General features: G+C 45.7%; 1 pseudogene; it reads right to left on the bottom strand.

Annotated features, from left to right (window-relative positions):
* Positions 1-220: 220 nt before the first annotated feature.
* On the bottom strand, positions 221-2,324 carry LOC140368328 (piwi-like protein 2; annotated as a pseudogene).
* Positions 2,325-8,503: the final 6,179 nt, after the last annotated feature.

Below are 8,503 nucleotides of genomic sequence, written 5' to 3'. Positions count from 1 at the left end.
GATCTTAAAAATGATACTGTAATCCAACATCTGCATGACGATGGCTCTACACGACACAATTTATTATTTCAATCCTTGGATCGCAAGATTGAAATAATAAAAGAACAACTTACGGCTGCTAATGTTGATCTAGCTTTATCTAAGATCTTTGGGTCATGTCTTGTGCAGCTCAGAGGAAGAAGAGCTTGTCTGATAGTTGGATGGGAGGTTCAGAGTGCAGTCATTGCCGGTGGTCAGTGGCAGATTTGCAGTGTTGTCGACAGAGATGTAGTGAATTGGGAGTCTACAGCCTTGGCGTATGGTGTGCGCCATCAAAAAGACGTCCACAGACTTTCTGTTGGTGAGGGTGTGGTCCAGGATGGTCCCAGGGGCTGAAGCTGTTTGCAGACCAGGTGTAGAGCACAGTGTCGATGCGCTTCTGGACCACGATGAAGACCAGTTTGTTTCGAAGCATTTAAGGATCTGTGGGACCTAGTATTGCTCCACCATCATGAGCCTTCGGACACGCCATCACGATAAACCACTCTCTTCTCTGGCAAGTTGTGGTTCACCTCGTAGTACCTGAAGCCAGTAATGAGCTCCTCTGTGGGGGTCTGGAAAGTTACTCTTGAGTACCATTGGGCCGGCTTGTGTCATGGTGGACATCAACTCCAACCACCATCAAGTTTTTCAGAGGGACAAAGAGTTTACTGTTGATCTGCAGAATCAGCTCTTCAGTTTCTGTGGTTTGGAAATGGTCTTAACTACGTCATAACGCTACGTCATTAACTACGTCTTTTCTACGTCATAAGGCGCTGGTACAGCTGGCAGCCCGGTGTAAACGCTCTCTCTTCTTTCTCACACTTATTGTGCTTTATCTCCTATATTTTGTAAATATAATTAGTATATTTTTTCTATTTTACTGTACGATAGGGACACGCGCTGGAATAGTTTTTTTTAATTCAACTGTTTTTGACTTTTTTCGGCTGGATTTGAGCGTTTTTCGTTGCGTTCGTTGTGTTGTTGTGACGTGAGCTAGCTCCGAGCGAGCCCACCAGCCCCCCCCCCCGCGCCCTCCGGCCGCGCTAAAGTACGGCGTGTCGTCGGTACACGTTTATATACACGTTTATATGAAAGAGGAACTTCACGAGCGATCGGGACACGCACTGGAATCGCTTTAAATTAACTTGTTTTGACTTTATTCGGCTGGATTGAGTGTTTTCGTCGTGTCGTTGCGATGTGTCTTGGCTCTGAGTCCCCCGGCTCCGGCCCCGCCCCCGGCTCCGGCCCCGCCCCCCGGCTCCGGCCCCGCCCCCCGGCCGGCGTCGCACCGCGTTTCCACAAAGGAGGAACTCATGAAACTGCTGAGAACAGTCGTCTTACCCGGAGATCGTCACGTTATCCCGTCGCAATACTGACCTAACCTAATACTGATGTGCAATTCTGTCATATGTGCAATCTATGTGCTGTCGTGACACATATTCATGTGCAATTACTGTTGTGATCACATGCAATGGTATTTATTTATTTATTTGTCAATGGGAGTTTTTATTTATTTATAGGAGATCTTCTACTGAAAGTGTTTTTCAGACTTCCTATAAGTGATCTGTTCTTCTGTATCTACCTCTGGATCTACCTGCGTTGCACCAATGAAATTTCCCCATGTGGGACAATAAAGGAATATCTTATCTTATCTTATCTTATCTTAACATTGACTGCCTGAGACGGGATTGGGCTTTTACCACAGCAACATTTCTTGACAGCGCCAACCATAATGCACACACCAGCTGGATATTGGGCTCGCTGGTGAGTTGTGAGTGGATGCGTTTTATGTAACTTTCAGTGCGGTCGTCCCGGAGCTCTGACACCCACGTTTCCTGCCACCTTCTTGAACGTATTCACCAGTTCCTCTGCCTGCTCGGCACGGTGGCGAGGATAGAAGACGGCCCAAGTGTTATGTGGGATTGCACCGATGGAAGGATCCCGGACAATCTCTCCAGACCGGGGACACGCCGCTTCCTGTGGTGAAAGATGGACTTCGCGAACAGATGGTTTCAAAGGGCAAAGACATCCCTTTAATTATCACAGTCTGAGCTGACATCAAGGCCCCACTTAGTAAGCTCTTAGTGACTGTCGGAGTGGTGCTTGATTTTCGAGTGTTTGATCGAGTGGGTGTGCGGTTCTGTGCTCACGTTGAGGTACTTTGTCAGTTTCTTCCTTCATTTCTCAGGAATCCCAGTCATAAAGGAAAGCTCTGGCACCAGAAGTATCTCCCCAGTGATGACTTGCTTTCCTCATGGCCTTTCGCGTTCCTTTGGCTGGTGCATGAGCAGAGGCCGGTCCATCGCTGTAATCATAATGCTTGGATTTGTTCAACTCGATGGCATCAATGCTCTCCCTGCTTTGTAAGTGACTTCCACTTCACTGACCACGCCCCCAGCTGCGATGCAAAGTGTTGATTGGCAGGCGAGAAACATGAACAACACAAATGTACAGAAGTTAATGCCGTTTTGGGGCTTCTTGCGATGAGGGCTGAAGGCTCCCGGGCCTCGATGCCCCCCATCAAGGAGATGAATTACAGAACAATTAGAACAACGAGGGAGGGGCACGGAAATCATGAACACAGGTGTGTGTGATCTGGAGGATTAAATAGTGTAGCGGCAGGAAGGGGCGTGGTCCGGCAGGAAGGGGCGTGGTCCAGCAGGAAGGGGCGTGGTCCAGCAGGAAGGGGCGTGGTCCGCAGGAAGGGGCGTGGTCCTGCTTAAGATAACAAACTCCTCTTCATATTGAGAAGCGGTTTATACTTAGGTCATTTTCTAATTTGTTCTCATAGAATATAATGGGTTTTTGTTTTTATTAAGCCCACGCAATAAAATAAGTGTTTACTTCATTTCTGCCACATTTGAGTTCTGAATTTATTGAATTAGTATTAATGTCTTATTCTGCATAACCTTATTCTGCTGCTAATTAAACATTTATTAACACTTTTCTATTTATAAACTCCTTATAACTTGTGATAAATATGATGTTAATTGATAAGAGATAATTATGATCTAATTTGCATTAGGTAATATGGGTTAAGCGCAAGTAGCATAATAAATGTGTTTTTAAGGCTTATTTGTATGTAACAAACACAGTCTAGAAGGTGTTAACTGCGTCCAACTGACCGTTAATGAAGTTCTAAGATCATAACTAATAAAGAACTAGTTTGACACAAACTAATATAAACGTGGTCCTTGTTCTAAAGTGGCCACTTCGTCACACTTATTGTGGCATGAATATTAATACAATTAATACTGGTATTTAAATAGACATTTGTACAACAAAAATATATAAATTATTACATTTAAATCACATTTACATTTTAAGTTAAATATAGTTAAATATAAAATATGTATTTGCAATAATCAAATAGAAAAATAGAAAACTACTGATTGAATTAGTTGAGATTTTAATAAAGGGAGTGTTAGGGTCAGGGTTAGGGTTAAGGTCAGGGTTAGGGTTAAGGTTAGGGTTAAGGTTAAGGTTAAGGTTAGGGTCAGGGTTAGGGTTAAGGTCAGGGTTAGGGTTAGGGTTAAGGTTAAGGTCAGGGTCAGGGTTAAGGTTAAGGTTAAGGTTAAGGTCAGGGTTAGGGTTAGGGTTAGGGTCAGGGTTAAGGTCAGGGTTAGGGTTAAGGTCAGGGTTAGGGTCAGGGTTAAGGTTAAGGTTAGGGTCAGGGTTAAGGTCAGGGTTAGGGTTAAGGTCAGGGTCAGGGTTAAGGTTAAGGTTAAGGTTAAGGTCAGGGTTAGGGTTAGGGTTAGGGTTAAGGTCAGGGTTAAGGTTAAGGTTAGGGTCAGGGTTAAGGTCAGGGTTAAGGTCAGGGTTAGGGTCAGGGTTAAGGTTAAGGTTAGGGTCAGGGTTAGGGTTAAGGTCAGGGTTAGGGTTAGGGTTAGGGTTAAGGTCAGGGTTAGGGTTAGGGTTAAGGTCAGGGTTAGGGTTAGGGTTAAGGTCAGGGTTAAGGTCAGGGTTAGGGTTAAGGTTAAGGTTAAGGTTAGGGTCAGGGTTAAGGTTAAGGTCAGGGTTAAGGTTAAGGTCAGGGTTAAGGTTAAGGTCAGGGTAAGGGTTAGGGTTAGGGTCAGGGTTAAGGTCAGGGTTAGGGTTAAGGTCAGGGTTAGGGTCAGGGTTAAGGTTAAGGTTAGGGTCAGGGTTAAGGTCAGGGTTAGGGTTAAGGTCAGGGTCAGGGTTAAGGTTAAGGTTAAGGTTAAGGTTAAGGTTAGGGTCAGGGTTAAGGTCAGGGTTAGGGTTAAGGTTAAGGTTAGGGTCAGGGTTAAGGTTAGGGTCAGGGTTAAGGTCAGGGTTAGGGTTAAGGTCAGGGTCAGGGTTAAGGTTAGGGTCAGGGTTAGGGTCAGGGTTAAGGTTAGGGTCAGGGTTAAGGTCAGGGTTAAGGTTAAGGTTAGGGTCAGGGTTAGGGTCAGGGTTAAGGTTAGGGTCAGGGTTAAGGTTAAGGTCAGGGTTAAGGTTAAGGTCAGGGTTAGGGTTAGGGTTAGGGTTAAGGTTAGGGTTAAGGTCAGGGTTAAGGTTAAGGTTAGGGTCAGGGTTAAGGTCAGGGTTAGGGTTAAGGTTAAGGTGAGGGTTAGGGTTAAGGTCATGGTTAAGGTTAAGGTTAGGGTCAGGGTCAGGGTTAGGGTTAGGGTTAGAGTTAAGGTCAGGGTTAGGGTTAGGGTTAGGGTCAGGGTTAAGGTTAGGGTTAAGGTCAGAGTTAGGGTTACGGTTAAGGTTAAGGTTAGGGTTAAGGTTAGGGTTAAGGTTAAGGTGAGGGTGAGGGTTAGGGTTAAGGTCAGGGTTAGGGTTAGGGTTAAGGTTAAGGTTAGGGTTAAGGTTAAGGTTAAGGTTAGGGTTAAGGTTAGGGTGAGGGTGAGGGTTAAGGTCAGGGTTAGGGTTAGGGTCAGGCATGAGGTTATTCGACCGCGCCGCGGCTCTGCAGCCACGGCCTCTCATAAAAGCTCAAAAAAGCATCAACATGTCACATATAACCTTTAAACTGTATTTGAACAGCTTTAAGCAATGTACAATTTACAGTGAAATCAAAATGACATTTTAAAAGTTATTAGTGTAGTAATATATCAAAATGCAAATCAATACTAAACATAGTATCGAAACTAGAACCTCGTTAGCGCAAGTAACTGAGGTGGAAAAAACAGGACAAAATCTAACCTTTCTTGAACAGTTAGATCCTGAATGATCCAGTATTTATTGTTCCAAATGATATCCTTTAGCTAAAATATCAAGCCTATTCTGCTTTAAGGATCTTAAATCAGTGATTATCTGCAAACTATTCAAGATAAACAAGTAAACTGTCAAAAAACATATTGACCCACCTTCTTTAGTAACAATCGTTCCTTTTGACATAAGATCTTCAATAATGACCTTTTTCTCTGGTCTTATGTTGGACATTCATCTTTTGGCAAACTAGAGCAATGTCTAATTTACATAATCAAATGTAAGACTCTTAAAAGTATCGGGTCGACCATGTTAAGCTCTTCATTCATTTTGATGGTGCCAGATCAACGTTGCAGAGTCTAAAAGCCTCAGTCATGGTGATTGAAAATCTTCAGGACCCTCTGGTATCTTTGGATCAGAAGCTCCTCTGGGTCGAGGTGAGAAGGAGCTGTGGACCTGATCAGAAGCTCCACTGGTCGAGGTGAGAAGGAGCTGTGGACCTGATCAGAAGCTCCACTGGTCGAGGTGAGAAGGAGCTGTGGACCTGATCAGAAGCTCCTCTGGGTCGAGGTGAGAAGGAGCTGTGGACCTGATCAGAAGCTCCACTGGTCGAGGTGAGAAGGAGCTGTGGACCTGATCAGAAGCTCCTCTGGGTCGAGGTGAGAAGGAGCTGTGGACCTGATCAGAAGCTCCTCTGGTCGAGGTGAGAAGGAGCTGTGGACCTGATCAGAAGCTCCACTGGGTCGAGGTGAGAAGGAGCTGTGGACCTGATCAGAAGCTCCACTGGTCGAGGTGAGAAGGAGCTGTGGACCTGATCAGAAGCTCCTCTGGGTCGAGGTGAGAAGGAGCTGTGGACCTGATCAGAAGCTCCTCTGGGTCGAGGTGAGAAGGAGCTGTGGACCTGATCAGAAGCTCCACTGGTCGAGGTGAGAAGGAGCTGTGGACCTGATCAGAAGCTCCTCTGGGTCGAGGTGAGAAGGAGCTGTGGACCTGATCAGAAGCTCCTCTGGGTCGAGGTGAGAAGGAGCTGTGGACCTGATCAGAAGCTCCACTGGGTCGAGGTGAGAAGGAGCTGTGGACCTGATCAGAAGCTCCACTGGTCGAGGTGAGAAGGAGCTGTGGACCTGATCAGAAGCTCCTCTGGGTCGAGGTGAGAAGGAGCTGTGGACCTGATCAGAAGCTCCTCTGGGTCGAGGTGAGAAGGAGCTGTGGACCTGATCAGAAGCTCCTCTGGTCGAGGTGAGAAGGAGCTGTGGACCTGATCAGAAGCTCCTCTGGTCGAGGTGAGAAGGAGCTGTGGACCTGATCAGAAGCTCCTCTGGTCGAGGTGAGAAGGAGCTGTGGACCTGATCAGAAGCTCCTCTGGTCGAGGTGAGAAGGAGCTGTGGACCTGATCAGAAGCTCCACTGGTCGAGGTGAGAAGGAGCTGTGGACCTGATCAGAAGCTCCACTGGTCGAGGTGAGAAGGAGCTGTGGACCTGATCAGAAGCTCCTCTGGTCGAGGTGAGAAGGAGCTGTGGACCTGATCAGAAGCTCCACTGGTCGAGGTGAGAAGGAGCTGTGGACCTGATCAGAAGCTCCACTGGTCGAGGTGAGAAGGAGCTGTGGACCTGATCAGAAGCTCCTCTGGTCGAGGTGAGAAGGAGCTGTGGACCTGATCAGAAGCTGCTGCTGCAGCAGGTTCAGACCATGAAACATACAATACTTTACTAGAATGTGTTCCTTATATTTCTATTTGGATCAGTTGGTTGGATGTAAGAAGTTATTAGAGCAGAATGGATTTATAAATAAACATGACATTTTCTTATCCAGAGTAAAAACATAATCCATTAAGACCCTTTTTCAAAAATGGATCGGGATACGTATCGTATCGTCACATGTGTGTGTGTGAACACTCCTTCGCTGTGAAATAGTAGGATTGTAAAACTAAATCAAAATTAAGAGATTATATTCAAAGGGAAGTAATAACTTACTCGCCACCGCATTTATAAATGTTGTGATAACCTTGAATACTGTTCAAATGTGTTTTTACTGGAACTATCCTGATTAGAACGTGTCCGGAGTCACAAAACGGACGGCAAGAACCCAAATACACGACACAGGAAACAGTTCAGGTTTAGAGTATTTATAACCAGCAGAGATCAAAGCAAGGACGTAACGCATAGAAGACAAATCTAGAATGAGGCAGGCAAAAAGAGAAGGTCCAAAGTCCAAAAGGGCAGGTGAAAACAGGAACAGGCAGGCTCAGAATAACAGGTGTTGGGAGCTACGGAACCACACAAGACAATCTGGCAGGGAACAGAGGGAAATGGACCTGTCCATATGCTGAGGCGGGGCAGGTGAATGTGATCAGATCAGTGATTAGTGGAGAGAGTGGCAGAGTCTGCTCTCTGATTGGCTGTAGTGGCCCAGAAGGGGCGTGACCAATGGAGAAACAACTAAAGCCTGGCTCAAGTTGTGACAGAAATTGCTTTATTGTTCTTACCTCTCAAGTGGCTCCGCCCCAGTGCAGCCATGTGGCTCCGCCCCAGTGCAGCTATGTGGCTCCGCCCCAGTGCAGCCATGTGGCTCCGCCCCAGTGCAGCCATGTGGCTCCGCCCCAGTGCAGCCATGTGGCTCCGCCCCAGTGCAGCCATGTTTTCAGAATCTGGAGAAGATGTGCAATGTTTTTTTTGTCTGGGTTTATAAATCTTTACTGTCACTTATATCTGGAGAGGAAACTCCAGTACTGATGCTGTCATCTTCTTCAAAAGTCATCTTTGGCTCAGCTGTAGACATTAGGGACGGTTTAAACCTTTTCATACAACTTAAAGATGGGCTTTAAAACCTGAGAACGCGCCGTAACAACCGCCTTGGAAACCAAATGCTTTAACCGCTGTCGTAAAATCAGCGACAGAACACCGGGAACACGCTGTAGCCGACCCTCATTGTTCTCGTCTGAAATGTGCTAAACGGACATAATAAACATAATAAAAAGCAACTGTCATACAAAGAGAAATACATATTTACGATAAAAAAAACTTATTCTGAGTTTAATTTTGCATTATTTCTTTTGCCTTCATTCAGTACAACTCACTTTTTAAAATCAATAACATGCTCGCTAAAATACCAGTCAGAATTCAATCCACTTGAGGCTAGCATTAACCACAGCGTGCTAAGCTAGATACAAATGTAAGCCACCACCTTTCAAATGCTCAATCAGAGAGGAAAAGATAATAAATGATCAAATAAAATGGTTAGCACATGTACAAGACATGCAGAGCACAAAGTACCTGTCACAGATTTCCTCTCCTTTGTAGTTCGTAGTAATCGGTTGGGATTAATT

The sequence above is a fragment of the Eucyclogobius newberryi genome, unplaced genomic scaffold, assembly GCF_026437365.1.
Source record: "Eucyclogobius newberryi isolate DKJ021-1_F unplaced genomic scaffold, fEucNew1.0.hap1 SCAF_2, whole genome shotgun sequence".
In the NCBI taxonomy this organism is placed as follows: Eukaryota; Metazoa; Chordata; class Actinopteri; order Gobiiformes; family Gobiidae; genus Eucyclogobius; species Eucyclogobius newberryi.
Note: the sequence above shows the minus strand (reverse complement) of the source record. Positions and strands in the feature narration are given on the sequence as shown.